General features: G+C 41.1%; 1 protein-coding gene across 5 annotated transcripts in view; it reads left to right on the forward strand.

Annotated features, from left to right (window-relative positions):
* Positions 1-19,666, forward strand: part of ART3 (ADP-ribosyltransferase 3 (inactive)) — a 161,350-nt gene that overhangs the window by 17,654 nt on the left and 124,030 nt on the right. Inside the window, exon 1 of one of the 5 annotated variants that reach the window (XM_079919242.1) lies at positions 3,455-3,568. The exons of the other annotated variants lie outside the window; for them this stretch is intronic. The gene's annotated coding sequence lies outside the window, so the exon portion shown is untranslated. Of the gene's footprint in view, positions 1-3,454; positions 3,569-19,666 lie in introns of those variants that run through there. 5 annotated transcript variants of the gene reach the window in all.

The raw sequence follows: 19,666 nt of genomic DNA on the forward strand, positions 1-19,666 counted from the left end.
GAACTTCTACAACAACAAAATCCAAATAACCTGATTAAAAAATGGGTAGACTCGAATACACATTCCTCTAAAGAAGATATACAAATGGGCAATAAGCACATGAAAAAAGTTCAACGTCACTAATTGTTAGGGAAATGCAAATCAAAACCACAATGAGTTATTGCCGAAGACCAGCCGAACGAAGAAGATCAAACCAATCAGAGCCAGAAGGGAAGGGGTAAGGACATGAAATAGCATCGACACATGGGGTCAGCAGGACCAAGACTACTGCTGGTTGCAAGGCAAATTTTATTGTGCTACAGCTGCAGATTATATAGACTAGAAAAGGGAAGGTTGCCAGACGGTGGTTTACATTATCTGAAGACTGTCTCGGCTCAAGGTTAACTTCCCTGGGAGAAAACCCATAAACCCAGAATCATCAAAAATAACCTGCAAGTGCAGGGGGGAGACAGCTTTGCTTGTCTCATTTTACATTCTTTCTGATCTCTGGACCCTGGTAATTTATCTCCCATGGAATGGAACAAGGAGGGGAACAAGTAGGGACAGTCCCTTCGAGCAGCTGCAGCATGCCTGGCACGTCCGCAGCCTGCTCTGATGGCTGACTGCTTCCCACAAGTTATCACCTCATACACACCAGGATGCCACTATCAAAAAACAGAAAACAGGGGCTTCCCTGGTGGCGCAGTGGTTGAGAGTCCGCCTGCCTATTTCAGGGGACACGGGTTCGTGCCCCAGTCCGGGAAGACCCCACATGCCGCGGAGCGGCTGGGCCCGTGAGCCATGGCCGCTGAGCCTGCGCGTCCGGAGCCTGTGCTCCGCAACGGGAGAGGCCACAACAGTGAGAGGCCCACGTACCGCAAAAAAAAAAACCACCCAGAAAATGACAAGTGTTGGCGAGGATGTGGAAAAGTTGGAACCCTTGTGCACTGTTGGTGGGAATGTAAAATGATGCAGCCATTATGGAAAACAATATAGAGGTTCCTTAAAAACTTAGAGGGTTCTCAAAAATTAAAAATAGAATTACCATATGATCCAACAATCCCACTTCTGGGAATATGTTCAAAAGAATTCAAAGCAGGATCTCAAAGAGATATTTGCACACCCATGTTCATGGCAGCATTATTCACAATAGCTAAGAAATGAAGCAACCCAAATGTCCATTGACAGATGAATGGATAAAGAAAACGTTGTATATACATGCAATGTAATATTATGCAGCCTTAAAAAAGAAGGAAATCTTGTCACATGCTACAACATGGATGAAGCTTGAGAATATTATGCTCAGAGGAATAAACCAGTCACAAAAGAACAAAGAGTCACAGGAAGTATCTAAAGTCAAATCTTAGAAACAGAAAGTAGAAAGGTGGGTGTCAAGGGCTGGGGGAAAGGGTGAGATGAAATTAATCTTTAGTGGGTTTAGGGTTTCAGTGTTGCAAGATGAAAAAGTTCTAGAGATGTGTTATACAATAATGTGAATATACTTAACACTACTGAACTGCATATTTAGAAATGGTTCAGAGGGTAAACTTGGTGCTACATGTGTTTTACCACAATAAAATATAATAAGAGTAAGGGATCAGTTGCATGTAATGAAAATCCAAATTAATAGTGGCTAACTAGATAAAAGTGTGTTTCCCCGAACAGAGGCAGGTGACTAGGGCTTATACGGTGGTTCTGAGATCTCCATGAGGTCTCCCAGGCTCCTTCTATCTTGTTGCTTTATCACCATCTCTACATTGCTGCCCTCATGCATGTGGCCAACGGGGGCTTGCCACCAGGTCCACTTTCAAAGTACAGCTTGGTGGGAAGGCAGAAAAAGGGCATCCCTCTCATTTCTTCACTTATCACTTGTCCATACCCTGGACAAGAATTTATTCACATGGCCACAGCTAGCTGCAGGGAAAGTTAAGAAATGTGATCTTTATTCTGGTTGATCCACTAAAATTTGAGGGTTCCAATACTGTAGAACAGTGTTTCTCAAACTTTTTTTTCATAATTGCTTCTCCTGAGATAAATTAGATCAAATTTAAATTAACATAAATCTTAATTTAATTTCTTATTAAAGAGAAAAATTAAGAAATAAAATTTTGTTGGGTAGGGTTGAACTTTGGTGGACCATAAGTCATTGTAATATCTAAGATTTTTTAGCCCCCGAAGGAACCAATTTTCTGTCCCCTTCAGGGCAATCCTTCCTCCCCCGCATTGAGAATGCACGCTGTAGAGTAGGAGGGGAACAGATACTAGCATTTTCTGTTACACAATGCACATTTTTGGACTGGTTTCTAGATGGATTATTATGTTTAAATACAATATTAAGAATTCTTTTTGAAGAAAACTTGTGGTGATCTTTGACACAGCTTATTCATTTGTTTATGTTTAATTTTCGGTAATGACTGTGACCATGGGTAGGGTGGAGCTGGGTTCAGGTCCCAGCCTTACTACTTAACATCTGTGTGCCAAATACTTAACTTCTATGACCCTCAGTTCCCTCAGCTGAGAAAACTATTACTAACCTCACAGGTTGGTGAAATTAATGGCAACAAGCAATTTCAACTGCAAAACACCATAGAGCTAGTGACCATTTTTTCTAGCAAAGAGAGTTAGATGGAACCTTCTTAGGATAAAGAACAAGGCCTAGGGCTTCCCTGGTGGCGCAGTGGTTGAGAGTCCGCCTGCCGATGCAGGGGACACGGGTTCATGCCCCGGTCCGGGAAGATTCCTTACATGCCGCGGAGCGGCTAGGCCCGTGAGCCATGGCCGCTGAGCCTGCGCGTCCGGAGCCTGTGCTCCACAGCGGGAGAGGCCACAACACTGAGAGGCCCGCGTACCGCAAAAAGAAAAAAATAAATAAAAAGAACAAGGCCTAGAATGGTCTGCCCTTGCCCACCTTTCAAGTCTCTTCTTGCATAACTCTCTGCTCCACCAACTCTGCTTTTCCTCCTTCAGTTCCTCAGAGGGGCAATGCTTCTTCCCATCACACTCCTTTTGCTCGTCTATTCCCTGCCTGGAATGCTGTGCCTAATCTGCCTCCCTATCCTACTGCTTAGTAATTTACCCACCTCAGATTTCCAGGTTAGCATTTCCCCTGGGGAGACTTCCCTGATCCCCAGACTTGGTCAGGTCCCCCACCAGGTGATTTCATGGCACTATGCGCCTCTCCTCATTCAAAGGACATGCAAGGCAATGTTACGTTATCTGCTATCTTACGGTGAACATCTCCTAACACCACTAGAACAGGAAAGGCTTGTGAGCGTCCATGCCGGCGCGCAGTGCTGAGCGCAGTGCCTGGCACTCAGCAGGCGCACAGTTAACACGTGCGCATCAGTAGGCCTACAGTTAACACGTGCGCAGGGAACCAGTGAGGGAACCGAGGCCCCCGGCCTGGCTCCGCCCCGCGCGCTTCTGGGCTCATCAGGTGTAAGCACACGGCGCATGCCCAGCCAGTCAATTTACAGAACCTTCGGTGGGGAAGCTGCCGTCGCAGACGGAGCATCTTGCTCCGCTGGTGGCCCTGCTGGTGTTTCCGCTACCTGCGCCGCTCCCACCATGAAGCACGTCGAGAAGAAAGGTAGTGTCTGTGCGCCTCGGGATCTCTCCCTTCTGCCTCCTGCGTGTCCCCTCGACCCTCACCTCCCAACCCGAGGGGGTGGCGCTTCCCCGAAGGACGCCGGGAGCGGAGTCCGGTTTGCAGCTTCCACGGGAGGCTTGGGCTGAGGCCGGCGGGACTGTTGGCCTCGGAGGGGCCGGGTCATTGGGGCGGAGGCCGCTGGGCCAGGTCTAGGAGGGTCGTTCGGCCTTGGGTCGCGGTGACTGGGACGGAAGTCTACCGAACGAGAGGAGGAGGTGCTGGGGTCATTTAGGAGTCACTCGAGGTACAGTCTTACTTTTTTTATCCGGAGGTGGCGAACTTCCTCCGGTTGCCAGCAGGACAGAGGCCGGCCGAGTGGTCGGGCTGCGCCTCATTAGGCGGCGCGGAGCAGGTTTGGCCCTTGGGCCTGAAGGCTGGGGCCGACGCCCTCAGATGAGGCGCGTTCCTCGCTTGTTTCCCAGGCCTCCTATTGGAAATTGTCTAGACAAGGCTGAGAGAAAACACGTTTAAGACTGAAGGGGCGTTTATGACTAGATGGGGCATTTAGGGGAAACAGAAACCTGGGGAGAGGACACTGCGGGCAGTTCTCACAGCCCTGGGAAGGAAGCCAGGGATTAGAAGCCCCAGGGAAACTAACAGATAATTGCGTTTCCCTTTGGATGGAGTTTTAACCTCATTTGCCTCCTGTCCCCCAGGCATTAAATGCTGATGTCACCCTCCCGGGCAGAGCAGGGTTCTGTTTTCACATGCGCTCGCCTGCCTCCCTCTTTCGTCTGTTTGGTTATGGGGCCAGTGCTGTCTGTTTGATTATATACACAGCGTGACCCTGCTGCGGTGAAAATCTGAGTCTTCCCTTTTACTTTGAAAGGGGAAGTAAGTTTCTCTCATAGTGAAACCCCCAGGCCTGTTTGAATTTCTTGCCTTGTGGACTTCCCCTCCTCTCAGCAGCTATTGCTAGTATTAAAGGATGCTGACTTGAAAAGACTTTATTTCTTGAAAGCCTCAGAAGCCCCTACTTAGCATTCTGATTTTTCTTCTTTGCTCTTTTCTCCCCATGCAGGGAGTCATTCCTTCCTTCCAAAGTATTACAGTACGGGAAGTTGCCTAGAAGCACATCATAGCTGGAGGGGTGTGAGGGGTGGAGTGGGGTTCATGTCCTGTCTGTGTCTCAGGTAACGAAGAGAAAGGAGCAAGTTCTTCCTTTACTGATCTTAATATCTGGCCTCCTGGTTTATGATTTTTTATCTAAAGTTTATGGAGTGGATTAACTATGTGAAGAACCTGTCCTGAGAGGGAATGTCGGTACATCATTTAAAGGACAGCTGCAGCTGAATGCTGGCAGTAACACATTTTTGCTCTATGACTTTTGGCAAGTCAGCTTATAGTCTGATAAAATGTAACCATAGTTATTAAGAAGCTGCTGCCTAACTTGAAAAGAAAGAAAATATTTTTGTTTAACATATCCATGTTAAAGCGATTTACATGCAGATTGCTTATCTAAGTAACTTTAACTTTACAAGAAAAAAAAATCCATGTTCTTGAGACCCTCCATTTACTGTTTATCATTATTTCATTCATCAAGCTTTTATTATGATCGTGCTAGGACACAAATATGAACAATCATCAGTCTCTGCCCTCAAAGAGCTCACAGCTGAGTGAAAGAGAGCAGCATGTCAATTAGCAATTACTGTGGAAGAAGTGGTATGATAAAGGATTGTACACAATGACTGGAGGTGCAGGGAAGGTCACAACTTTGGCTCATGGCCTCAAACACAGTTTGAGTTAGGTCCGGAAGGAGATTTGGTTGGAATTAGTTACTAGGGGAAGGTGGGCGGCAGGGAAGCATTCTGAGCAGGAGGCATGAAAAACTGTGCTAAGTTTTGGAAACTGCAAAAACTGCAAGAACTTTGGTAAGGGCGAAGGGTAGAGTGATAATGGGGGAGTGGTGAGAAATGAGGCTAGAAATGTAGCAGGATCCAGAGGATGAAGGGCCTTGTAAATCCCTGTGTGGTGAGGATACATTGAAGGATTTCACCCAAGGGAGTGACATGAGAACATTCACAAACGCATACACACGCATATACACCTATATCTAATCTGACTCTTGTCAATAAACAATATCATTTATCTTATTTTATATTAACATTTCCTGGTATCTATGTAGTTTATACATTTTAAAAATGGTTCTTGGTATTTGTAGTCTGTTTTTTCTCAGTGCTGGGCATTGTAGTTGTTTCCCTTGGTTCAGTAGTGCAACAAGTACCCTTATTTTTTCAGAGATTTTATTTTCTTGGGATATTTTTCTTCTTTGGAAGTTTAGAGACAGAGGTTAAAAACATTTTTATCTCTTTTGTAACATTTTAACAGTTCGCTTGTCAGAAAGATTGGACTAATTTTGTAATGCCTTCATCAGTATATAGATGTACCAGTTTCCCAATTCTCTTGTCATTTGTATTTACTTTCATTCATTTAACATGTGAAACTGGACGCCTGAGATCAGTGCTTATTTCAGTTTTTTTCCTTATTGACAGTTTGTGTTGGCTTAATATCTCCATCTTCGACCTTTTCAGGATGACTTGTCAAGTGGAGTCAGGGTGTTGATTTTATAAATACATGTCATTTCTTTACAGATTTTGAATAGGAAGATTTAATCCATTTTCAGTTAAAATACCTGCTTTTTCTATTTTGTTGCCTTCATTTCTTGCATGTTTCTTACACAATTTTTTGAAGTATAACATGTTATATGTGCTGAATAGTGTCGCCCCAAATTCGTATGTTGAAGTTCTGCCAGTACCTCAGAATGTGACTTTACTTAGAGATAGGATTTTTAAAGAGGTAGTTAAGTTAAAATGAGGTCATTAGGATGGTCCCTAATCCATTGTGACTGGTGTCCTTATAAGAAGAGATTAGGACACAGAGATATACAGAGAAGACCATGTGAAGACACAGGGAGGAGATGGCCATCAGCAAGCAAAGGAGAGAGGTTTCAGAAGAAACCAACCCTGCTGACTCCTTGATCTTGGGCTTCCAGTCTCCAGAATTACGAGAAAGTAAATTTCCGTTGCTTGAGCTACTCAGTCTGTGGTATTTGGTACACAGCTCTAGCTAAATAATACAACCTGTATACAGGGAAAAAAATGTATATGTATAGAAGAGTGCACCAGTGTGGCTCAGTGAATTTTAACCAAGTGTCAGTGGCATGACAGTACCCTTCACTTCTTCCCCAAAGGTAACTTGTATCCTTGGTGAGTTTTGTCATTTTGAACTATATAAATGGCATTACACAGTATGTTCTATTTAGTGTCTCATTCCTTTCTCTAAATATTATATTTGTGAGATTCATCCATGTCATGTGTGCAGGAGTGGTTTGTTCAATTGCTTTTATAGTATTCTGTTGTATGACTCACCGTAAGGTATATATCCAGTTGATGGACATTTTGATTGTATCACTAGGAGTAGAATTGCTGGTTCATAGAGTGTGTATGTATTCAGTTTAAGAAGTTGTACCATTTATCCTTCTACCAGCAGTGAATGAGAGTTTCATTGACCCTACATTCTCGCATATATTTCATATCAGGCTCATTGTTTTCTTTTTATCTTAGTGTTTTGCTTTTAATGGTTTAGAAGTTTTCCATTTTTATAAAATACTGACGTCTGTTTATTTCTATAAAATATAGATACTCCGTAGTTGATTGTTTCAAACTATGAATTATTGCCTGATATAAAGTGTGGACTTAAGTTACTTGATCTGCAAATTAATATCTAACTCTCCCACTGAAGTTTGTTAAATAGTGATTTATCTCTGTTACAATAAGATAGTGACTGGGGCTAGAGTCATCTGAAGGCTTTACTGGACTGGATGCCCAAAATGGCATCACAAGCCTTCTCCACATAACCTCTTTCTTCAGCAGTATAGCCCAGGCTATTAAACGGCCCCTGAAGACGCCTCCATTTGGCTTGCCTCTCCAGCAATATAGCTTAGGTGGTGGCAGCTTCACCTCCTTCTCCCTCCATCCTTTCTTCCTCCTCTTTCTTCTTCACTATGTAGTTACCCTTACCAGTGTTCTCTACTTTTTCATACTGTTTCAATTTATTGTCTAGTGTCCTTTCATTTTAGTCTGAAGGACTCCCTTTAGCATTTCTTGTAGGTCAAGTCTAATGGTAATGAAATCCCTTAGCTTCTTTTATCTGGAAATGTCTTTATTTCTCCTTCATTCCTTTTTTAATTTTTAAAATTTATGTATTTTGGGCTGCATTGGGTCTTCGTTGCTGCGCACGGGCTTTCTCTAGTTGCAGCGAGAGGGGGCTCTTCTTCGTTGTGGTGCGCAGGCTTCTCATTGCGGTGGCTTCTCTTGTTGCGGAGCATAGTCTCTAGGCACGTGGGCTTCAGTAGTTGCGGCATGCAGGCTCAGTAGTTGCAGTGAGTGGGCTCAGTAGTTGTGGCATGCAGGCTCTGGAGTGTAGGCTCAGTAGTTGTGGCGCACCGGCTTAGCTGCTCCGCGGCATGTGGGATCGTCCCAGACCAGGGATCGAACCCGTGTCCTGGGCATTGGCAGAAGGATTCTTAACCACTGCATCACCAGGGAAGTCCCTCTCCTTCATTCTTGTTGGATAGTTTTTCCAGATGTAGAATTCTTGGTTGACAGAATGTTTTTTTTCTTTCAGCTTTTAAAATATGTCGTCTCACTGCCTTCTGGTCTCTATGGTTTCTGATGAGAAATTGACTGTTATTCTTATTAAGAGCCTTTGTATATGATGAGTCACTTCTCTCTCAATGCTTTCAAGGTTCTCTCTTTGTCTCTGAATCTTGACTATTTGATTATTATCTATCTCTTTGAGTTTATCCCGCTTGAAGTTCACTGACCTTCTTGGATGTGTAGATCCATGTGCTCCATCAGATCTGGGAAGTTTTTGGTCATTATTTCTGTAAATATTCTTTCTATCCCTTTCTCTCTTTCTTTTCTCCTTCTGGGACTTGCATTATGAGAATATTACTTTATCTGGTGGTATTGCATAGGTCCCTTAGGCTCTGTGCTTTTTTTTTTTTTTGCGGTACGCGGGCCTCTCACAGTTGTGGCCTCTCCCGTTGCGGAGCACAGGCTCCGGACGTGCAGGCTCAGCGGCCGTGGCTCACGGGCCCAGCCACTCGGTGGCATGTGGGATCTTCCCGGACCAGGGCACGAACCCATGTCCCCTGCATCGGCAGGCGGACTCTCAACCACTGTGCCACCAGGGAAGCCCTGTGCTTTTTTCTTAATTTTTTTTTTCTGCTCCTCAGACTCCATAATTTCAATTGCCCTATTTTCAGATTTGTTGACTCTTTCTTCTGCTGGCTCAAAACTTTTAATAAATCCCTCTAGTGAATTTTCCGGTTCAGTTTTTTACTTTTCAGCTCCAGAATTTATATTTGTCCCTTTTTGTAATTTCTATCTCTTTATTGATAGTCTCATTTTCTTCACACATCATTTTTCCCAGTTTTCTTGTATTCTTTGTGCATGGTTTCCTTTAGCTCTTTGAGCATATTTAAGATGGTTGATTTAACATCTTCATCTAGTAAGTCCAGTGAATATCTGGGTTTCCTCAGGAATGGTTTACTGTCAGTTTATTCTTTCTTTTTGAATAGACTGTATTTTCCCATTTCTTTGTATGCTTTATGATTTGCTTGTTGTTGAAAACTAGACATTCTGAATATTATAACATAGGGACTCCAGAAATCTAATTCTCCCACTCCTCAGGAATTGTTGATTTTGCTTGTTGATGGCTGGAACCATCCGTTTGTTACCTTCCGAATATTTTTGCAAAGTGGGTATTCCTCGTTATGTGTGGCCAATGAAATTTCTTTCATTACCTCGTAGTCAGCCAGTGACCTGACATATCTCTATAAATATAGGTCAAGAGAAGTAGAATGACACACAGAGCCTGCTCATTTTATTCAAAGTAAATTTTATTCAAAGTAAATTTCAGGGAGTTATCTTTGAGACCTGAATCAAAGTTGAATTCCAGATATTACTTTTGGATTTCTTTTCTCAGAATAAGGTTAGATTTCATCCTTTGCAATATATACTTAATTTATACTGGAAATAAGTAAATATTTGTTCATTTCTTTTACATGTCAGTGTCCACAACCTAATAACTATCCCCTTCTGATCCCACCAGTTGTTGGTACCTGAAGTCAGAATCTAGATGGTGTAATTTTGAAAACGTTCTTGGTTTACACCTTGCAGAGTCAAGAGGATCTGCAAGTCTTGAAATAGAGGAAATAGCAGATGCAACAGAAGTTAGCTTTTGGGAACTAAGAGCCCCTTTTGTATTGTGCTATAGTACCACAAAAATCAAACTTGATTTTAAAATAAAACATATATACTTCCCTTGAAACAAAAAATGCCTATTATGTTCATAGCAAGCAAATGTTAACATATAGCGTTTATACTAAGGCTTACTCTAAAAACTTTTTCATTCTGTCTTCTGAGAATTCCTATCAGCTAAGAGGATTGTATGAAGTTTATTTTTTTTTGTAGTTTTTATTACAAAAATAATAATTGTTACTGTTTTGGTTTTCAAATTACAAAGTTGGGGGCTTCCTTGGTGGCGCAGTGGTTAAGAATCCACCTGCCAATGCAGGGCACACGGGTTCAAGCCCTGATCTGGGAATATCTCACATGCCACGGAGCAACTAAGCCTGTGTGCCACAACTACTGAGCCTGCGCTCTAGAGCCCATGAGCCACAACTACTGAAGCTCGTGTGCCACAACTATTGAAGCTCGTGTGCCACAACTGCTGAAGCCTGCATGCCTAGAGCCCATGCTCTGCAACAACAGAAGCCACCGTTATGAGAAGCCCGTGCGCCACAATGAAGAGTAGCCGCCGCTCGCCGCAGCTAGAGAAAGCCTGCACACAGCAATAAAGACCCAATGCAGCCAAAAATCAATAAATAAAATAAATGAATTTTTAAAAATTACAAAGTTGGATATTTCAAACTATATTTGCTGCTCACTGCAAGATTCAAATGCACTTCTTCTGGTAGGAATGATGGTAGTGCTCCCAGTTGAAAATTGTGCTCTAACATTTCAACTCATATTATAGTGTCTGCCATTGTGAATATATTCTATCTTACTTTTCTTCTTCGGTATTTGTGGTATTTGTTAGTTAGGCTTTGCGGTTACTCGTGTAATTTGTGAAAATTCATTTGTTACTTTATGAATTTTTATTTTGAGTGATTAGCTAGATGTATACATGTTAGTACTCATACTTCTGTTTCCCCCAAAATGTGTAATTCCAATTTAATTGGGTTTTGTTTTTATGTTCCAAAACACATATGAGATACTTTAGTATCTAATGATCTGTGACTTGGGATTTTAATGTTACTAGTATTTTCTATCTCAATCCATTCTTTCCCTCCAAGCTAAATAATTGTTTTACTTAGTCCCAGAGGTATGTTGAGTTATTTACAGAGATCTTTGTGTGTATATGGATGGTGTCTTGTCTACAGTGCTAATTCTATGATTCTTGCTTCCTGGCCAAGGTGGACTTCTACACGCTCCCCAATAACAATCTCACTTATAGTTCAATTACTTTACTAGACAACCACTTCAGAATCTGTTTTCTTCGTCACATCTTCCCTGAACACACTACAGTCCTAGGTCATCTCTCCTTTTCCTGAGTAACTCTTACACTTATTTTAGATTTTATAATGTTGACTCTTTTATCCTACTTCTGTTAGTCTTCCTTCTGAGTAATGATGAGCATCAATAAGGATGAGACAACGTGGATCCACATGCATTTCACTTATTTATCCTGACTAGTCATCAGGAGATATAATTGCTCTGCAAGACCTAAATTCATTAGCATATATACTTAATAAAATTTCTTATAACTATAATCAAATTTTTAAAAATGAATTGTTAAAGTCATTAAACAAGGAGGCCATTAGATTGAGATGGCTCTAATGCCTTGGTAGCCTACAGGAGCAAACCAAAACCACAGTCAATGCACTTGAATCTGAGAAAATGAAACTTAAGGTTGGACAGCTGATCACAATCAACCAACTAGGCTTTCCCAAGTAAGACAACTGTTTAAGTTATAGCCAATCAGATAATTTCCTTGCTTTGTTTCTGCATCTTCTCTATAAAAACCTTTCCCCTAGTTCCTGTCAATGGAGTGTTTCTAACCACCTTTGGTTTGGCACTGTCTGATTGGAATTAATGTTTGCTCAAGTAAACTTTTGAAAAATATCAATGTGTGTGCCTCAGTTTACCTTTTAACAGGACTATCCTTGTTCATTGTACAGAAGCTTCTCAAACGCCTCCCAAGTACCACTATTAAGGTGGAGCTAGGTAGACCATACATTGTTCTGCCTCTGCTTATGGTCGACTTCATTACTATGTGGGCTTTCCTTAATAAAACACCATTAATAAGACGAGAAGTCCTATTACCTACACAGTTTAGAGCGGCACATTCATGATTTAGTCTTAATTTTATCCCTATTCCATTTAGTCAAAATGTGACTTTGATCTCTGTTCATCTCACATGATTGCAAGAATATAAGCATTCTTTAATTTTATCTTGAAAAAAGTTAATTTGTATCTCTGTAGGGTTTTAGTGATATTTATATATTCCTTTGAATTTAATACATTGTATTTCTACTAACTATATCTAAGATGTTTATCACTTCCAACATAATAGATTTCTTTATTGATCAGCATTACTTAAAATACCAGTTATCTAAATATTAGTGCTTCCTACCTTTGGTTGCTGGTGACATTTTCTTTATATATGTGCTTTGTTTCCACTAGATTATAATAATTTTAAGGTGAGGTACCATGTTGTCTTTGTTTGCCTCATTGGATCTTGAAGGTAGTAGGTGCACAGTTAAGTATTCACTAAGTTGAATTTGATTGAATTGAGAATACTGCAAGAATCTTTCCCTTTCATCTCATATAATAATTTGAAGGAGGTCTTTAATTTCTTTTTTTAAATAATTTATTCCAGACTTAGATTCCTCTTTTTCTTTTTAATAAATTTATTTATTTTTATTTATTTATTTTTGGCTGCATTGGGTCTTTGTTGCTGCACACAGGCTTTCTCTAGTTGCAGTGAGCGGGGGTTGTGTATTCTTTGTTGTGGTGCGTGGGCTCATTGTGGTGGCTTCTCCTGTTGCACAGCATGGACTCTAGGTGCATGGGCTTCAGTAGTTGTGGCATGTGGGCTCAGTAGTTGTGGCTCGTGGGCTCTAGAGCGCAGGCTCAGTAATTGCGGCGCACAGGCTTAGTTGCTCCACGGCTGTGGGATCTTCCCAGACCAGGGCTCGAACCTGTGTTGCCTGCATTGGCAGGCAGATTCTTAACCACTGTGCCACCAGGGAAGTCCCAGGTCTTTAATTTCTAACAACAGAGCAAGTTTGTGCCCTCAGTGGTTCTAGAAGTAAAAAAAAAAAGAAAAAAAAAAGGGTGGTATTATGGTTAATAAAATAGTTCAGATAGTCTTGAAATTCTAGGAATACCTTGGAAATAATGACTATTAATATCTCCTTTAGGGCCCAGCTCTTGAAGTCAGCTCAGGTTTCTTAAATAAATCCCCAAGCTAGCCCAAGATTTCCAGTGTCATTTGCATGTAAGTTAACCCAGACATGATATGCGTGTATTGATGTCCCTATGGCCTGAAGTGAATGCTCTGCAAACTGATATGGTCTGTTCAAGGTCTGTGATGAATTAGGACAGACTCACGGTTTTTAGCCATTTGGAGGTTACAGAGCTCTATGAGAATCTGGTAAAGGCTACAGATATGTGCACATTTGTACAGTTTGCTTATAATTTTAGGGAATTGTTGAGCCCTGAAAATCACACAGACCAAGGTAAAAGTGTTCTGTTCTGGGAATGACGACACTGCAAAGACTTTTTAACTCTCCTTAAGGTCAGATTGATGTTAAACTTTTTTCAGTTTCTCCTTCTTTTTTTCTCCTCTTTTCCCATTCTAAAGTTAACTGAGGGAATTTCTCTCTTGCATCTGAGCCGAGGAAATGAGATGGCCATGTTATGCTGGCTCCAGTTAGATTTGAGTGTCCTGGGAAAATGTTGCATAATATGTAAACAACATGCTTGTCTGTATCACAAGGAAAATAAGACAAGTTATTTTTTATTTTGAAGGAAGTATCTCTCAGAATGAAACCCTGAGGGGCATGGATTTCCCCTCCTCTTAATAGCTATTGCTGCTATTAAAGCATTAGACTTAGTTTTAAAGCACTTTTAGTTTTGAAAGTTATATAAACTCCTGCTTAAAACCTTAATTCCATTCCCAGTAGGGACCTCTCATCATCTAGTAAACAGTTTGCCAGTACACATATTGTATATTTTAATGGGAGAAGGTCATCATTCCTTCTGTTCCTATCTGATGATTCAACAAAACTAGTAAGCTTCTCTTTATTTCCAAGTTTACTTTCTCCTAAGGTTTAAGAACTATCTCATGTCTTTGGAAGGTTGTCCTGTCCTTGGAGGGAACACTGATTTCCACAGGATTCTAGCTATGGCAAATGTCAGTAACTCATTTATTCATTTGGTTAACAAGTATTTATTGAGCATGACTGTGTGTCCAGTACTCTTGTAAATAACAAGGATACAGTGGTAAGTTAGACAGGTATAGTCCCTACTCTTATACAACTTTGTGGGGATAGAGAATAAACAGATAATTAAATATATACAGTTGACCCTTGAACAACATAGGTTTGAACTGCATGAGCCCACTTACAAGCAGATTTTTTTTCAGTAAGTACTACAGTACTATGCTGATCCGTGGTTGGTTGAAACCAGAGATGTGGAACTGCGGGTACAGAGGAACCTCGGAACTGGAGGGCCAACTAGAAAATTATACTTGGATTTTTGTCTGCCTGGGGGGAGGTCGGCATGCCTAACTCCTACAATGTTCAAGGGTCAGCTGTATTTACATGTAGTGATAAAGGCTATAAAGGAGGATAACGAGATAGAGAGTGATAGAAATGGTGCTATTTTCAATAGATTGGTGAGGAAAGCCTCTGAGAAGGTGATATGTGAGCAGAGATAAGGAATAAAAAACGAGCTTTGGAAGTGATGGGAATATGTTTGCTGTACTTGAGAAGCAGTAGGAGGCCAGTATGGAGGGAGTAGAAAGGCGGGGGTGGAGGGTGGTAGGAATGAGGTGGGAGATTTATGTGGAGCCTTACAGACTATGATGGATTTTGGATTTCATGTGAAGTGTGGTGGAATTCTATTGGAAGGATAAAACCAGGGGAGAAACATAATCTTATTTATGTTTTATAAATACTGCAATTACTGTTGTATAGTGAATAAACTGTAGCAGGCAAGAGGGTAAGTAGGGAGACTGACGACATACACATTATTATCTGGTGACCTGAAATACATTCACTAATAGTTCAACGATTTTCAACACAAGGTATTAAGTTTTAGCCAGCATGGAGAAGTTCTGGTATCTATATGACTATTTTCAATTCAGATCTTTCTTCAGAGATGATTAGTTTTATGAAGGTCACTGAGAACATAAATCCTAGCCCTTTAAGATTGACACTTAAAATTCAGTGTCTTTGAGAATTGCTTAAATTTTTTCTTCTAATTAAAAACAGTAAAAGTATTCTGTATAGAAAACTTAGAAAATAGAATCAAAAAGAAATAAAATCATATATAATCGTATCACATAGAAATAGTATTTAAATTAACTTTTGACAGTTATTTCTCTTAGCAACATTTCTGGAAGATTTCTATTTCTACTTCTCTTTTATTTTGAGAAAACAGAGGCCCACACAAGCCTTAATGACTTATTAAGTATTGTATTCTTACTGCTCTATTGAGGTTCTCAGCCAGTCTCTGAATGGAGGAAGAACAGTATTAGTCAGTTATCAACGTCTAGATATGGGACAGCAAATTAACTATGTATGGTCTGACAAAGAAAATTGAGAGATAAAATTACAATCCTTTTTCTCTTTCCCATTTCCCCTTCTTTGTAAGAGGCCAATGTTCCTAAATCAGGTTGCAACATATTGATCACCGTGGGCCATTTATTTCCCCAGAAAAAGAGGTTCTCCCCCTGAGATTTACAACATGACCGTAATACAGTAGATATGTCCATTTTGTTCACTGTTACATCAAATTTTATTTGTGTACATCAAATATGGAGAGCTTTTTGCTCAGAAAAGACATTCTTCTTCACCTCTTATCTAACTTCCTTAGGAATAGAGACTTTTATTTTTTTAAATATCTGCCTAGACTTCTCTTTCTGAACTAGATTTCTGCATGAGCCTTGTTTCCTGGTAATTTAAAAAAATCTCATTAAAATTTTTTTTCTATTTGTGGAAGAGACAAGTACACTTTCCCTTTCAAGTTTATATCCCTCGTGGCAATTAAGAATGTCAATACCTTGTTCTGGACAAGGCAGTGTAGACTATAGTATGTAAGAGCCAGTATGCCACTTCCATCCTTCTCTTCCTGACATGGCAACCCTTGATTGAGATAGAGGGAGACTATATTCCTGAGTTAGCATAGAGGCCCTGCCAACCTGCATGGAACTTTGAGCAAGAAATAAACTTTCATTGTGTTAGGTCTTGAATATTTTGAGAACTTTGTTACTACAGCGTAGTCTAGCAATATTGTACATTTTGGGGGGTATGTTTTATAATATGTGTATAGGTTATAAATAGTAATGATGGTGATGGCATACTAAGAATAGAAAGGCTCTCATGATCTAATTCCTGTCTGTCTCTCCAACATCATTTCCCACAATATCCATACCTCTAACTTTAAGCTTACATTCTTCCGGATTGAATATGCTGTTTCACACCTGTGTCTTTGTACATGCTCTTTCCTCTACTAGAATTCACTTTTATCCTTCTACCTATCAGATATATATGCGTCTTTCAAATTCCAGATTGCCATCGCTTTCCCAGGAAAGGCTTCCCTGATTTTCTCTGCTTTCTTTGTACATTTGGAAGTTTTTCAGTCCATGGAATTTTTTCAGTTCAAATTTATTTACCTTTGTCTTTGTCATTAATAGTAAATTATAAACTCACAGTGTAGTAATTTCTTTTAACCTGGTATATAATGGGGATAAATAAATGTTTGTTAAATGAATGCCCTGCTTTTGAACAGAGAGCAATTTAAATCTCTATTGGTTAATGCCTCCTGAAAATTAGTTCACAGTCAGTTGAGAATAAGAGAGGGACCTTTTGTATAGATTCATGGGGTCAGAAAGAAAAAGAAAATGAGAGGTCAGGAAGGAGAAATTCTGCCACTTCAGTTTTGCTGTAATCCAGTTAAGGTTTTCATAGTAATGGTCATATACTATATTCCTTTGTTATATGCCAGAATGTGTTAGTATTCTCGCTTTCTCTCTCTTTTTTGACATTGCATTAGATTTTTATTTATTTATTTTTTCAGTTTCCCCTATTGAGGTATAATTGACATATAATATTAGCTTCAGATTTAGAACCTAATGATTCAGTATTTGTGTATATTGTGAAATGATCACCACAGTACGTCTAGTTAACATCTGTCACATAGTTACAGTTTTTTTCCTTGTGATGAGAACTTTTAAGATTTACTCTCTGAGCAACTTTCCAATGTGCAGTACAGCATTATTAACTATAGTCACCATGCTGCACATCACATCCCCAGGGACAGCTCTCTTATTCTTTCATTTTTGCTGGGTGAAGTTGTTTGACATACATGAAGACATCTCACAGTTGGTAACATTCTGGAGTTTTTTGTTTCTTTGCTAGTTTGTTTTGCCTTTTTAATGTAAAATAGAGCATGTGTTTAAAAATTTAAAATGTGTAGGTACAGATTAAAGAACAAATTCTTATGTACCCACTACCTAGGTAAAAAATAGAACTTTACCTTAGTCCAGAAGCCCCTTATGTGCTCTTCCCTGATTACATTTCCTTCTCACCTCCTGAAATGATCACCATCCTGAACTTTATCATTCCTTTGTTTTTTGTTTTTATCAGATATGTCTTTACTGCTAAATAACATTTGACCCTTGAACAAAGTAGGGATTGGGGTACTGACCTCTCCCCCTAAGTCAAAAATCCACGTATAACTTTACAGTCAGCTCTCCATATCTGTGGTTCCACATCTATGGATTCAGCCAATTGCAGATCGTATTGAAAAAAATCCCCATGTAAGTGGACCCACATAATTCAAACTTGTGTGTTCAAGGGTCTTTGTACAATGTTAACTTTGCCTATTTTAAAACTTTATAGTAAATGGAATCATGCTGCATGCACTTTTCTGTGACATGCTTCTTTTGTGCAAAATTATTTTTTAAAATTTTTTAAAATTATTATTATTTTTTATACATTTATTTATTTATTTTTAGCTGTGTTGGGTCTTCGTTTCTGTGCGAGGGCTTTCTCCAGTTGCGGCGAGCGGGGGCCACTCTTCATCGCGGTGCGCAGGCCTCTCACTATTGCGGTCTCTCTTGTGGAGCACAGGCTCCAGGTGCGCAGGCTCAGTAGTTGTGGCTCATGGGTCCAGTTGCTCTGAGGCATGTGGGATCTTCCCAGACCAGGGCTTGAACCCGTGTCGCCTGCACTGGCAGGCAGATTCTCAACCACTGCGCCACCAGGGAAGCCCTGCAAAATTATTTTTGAAATTCATTCATGTTGATGTATATAGTTGTACTTCATTTTTTCCATGCTGTATAATATTCCATTGAATTAAAATACCCTAATTTACTTACCATTCTATTTATGAATATTTGGATTTATATCCGGAGTTTTACTACTATAAACAATGTTGCTATAACATTCTCTCATAAATATCCTATACAAGAATTTATCTGCAGTGTCTACATAGTAGTATAATTGCTAGGGCATAGAGTGTGCACATGTTAAATTGTGTAAGATAATACCAGATGGGTTTTCAAGATAGTTATAGCTATTTTCTCTTTCATCAGAAGTAGAGGTATCTCATTTTCTAGATACCTTCCTGACACTTGCTATTACCCAACTTAAAAAATTTTTCTAGTCTGGTGGTATGAAATGGTATATATCATAATGATTCCAAAGTACATGTTCCTCTGCGGGTGGCCGGGGGGAAGCTTTGGAGCCACTGAGGAGAGCGCAGCAACAGGGGTGCGGAGGGCAAAGCGGGGAGATTCCGACACAGAGGATCGGTGCCGACCAGCACTCACCAGCCCGAGAGGCTCGTCTGCTCACCCGCCAGGGCGGGCAGGGGCTGGGACCTGAGGCTCGGGCTTCGGTCGGAGCACAGGGAGAGGACTGGGGTTGGCGGCGGGAACACAGCCTGCAGGGTGCTAGTGCACCACGGCTAGCCGGGAGGGAGTCCGGGAAAAAGTCTGGAGCTGCGGAAGAGGCAAGAGACTTTTTCTTCCCTCTTTGTTTCCGGATGCGGGAGGAGAGGGGATTAAGAGCGCTGCTTAAAGGAGCTCCAGAGATGGGCGCGAGGAGCGGCTAAAAGCGCGGACTCCAGAGACGGGCATGAGATGCTAAGACTGCTGCTGCCGCCACCAAGAAGCCTGTGTGCGAGCACAGCTCACTCTCCACACCTCCCCTCCCGGGAGCCCGTGTAGCCCGCCACTGCCAGGGTCCCGTGATCCAGGGACAACTTCCCCGGGAGGATGCATGGCGCACCTCAGGCTGGTGCACCATCATGCCGGCCTCTGCCGCTGCAGGCTCGCCCTGAACTCCGTACCCCTCCCTCCCCCCAGCATGAGTGAGCCAGAGCCCCCAAATCAGCTGCTCCTTTAACCCTGTCCTGTCTGAGGGAAGGACAGACGCCCTCAGGTGACCTACATGCAGAGGCGGGTCCAAATCAAAAGCTGAACCCCAGGAGCTGTGCGAACAAAGAAGAGAAATGGAAATCTATCCCAGCAGCCTCAGGAGCAGCGGATTAAATCTCCACAATCAACTTGATGTACCCTGCATCTGTGGAATACCTGAATAGACAACGAATCATCCCAAATCGAGGAGGTGGACTTTAAGAGCAAGATTTATGATTTTTTCCCCTTTACCTCTTTTTGTGAGGGTGTATGTGTATGCTTCTGTGTGTGATTTTGTCTGCATAGTTTTGCTTTTAC

Source organism: Stenella coeruleoalba (genome assembly GCF_951394435.1).
Source record: "Stenella coeruleoalba genome assembly, chromosome: 4".
Taxonomy (NCBI): Eukaryota; Metazoa; Chordata; class Mammalia; order Artiodactyla; family Delphinidae; genus Stenella; species Stenella coeruleoalba.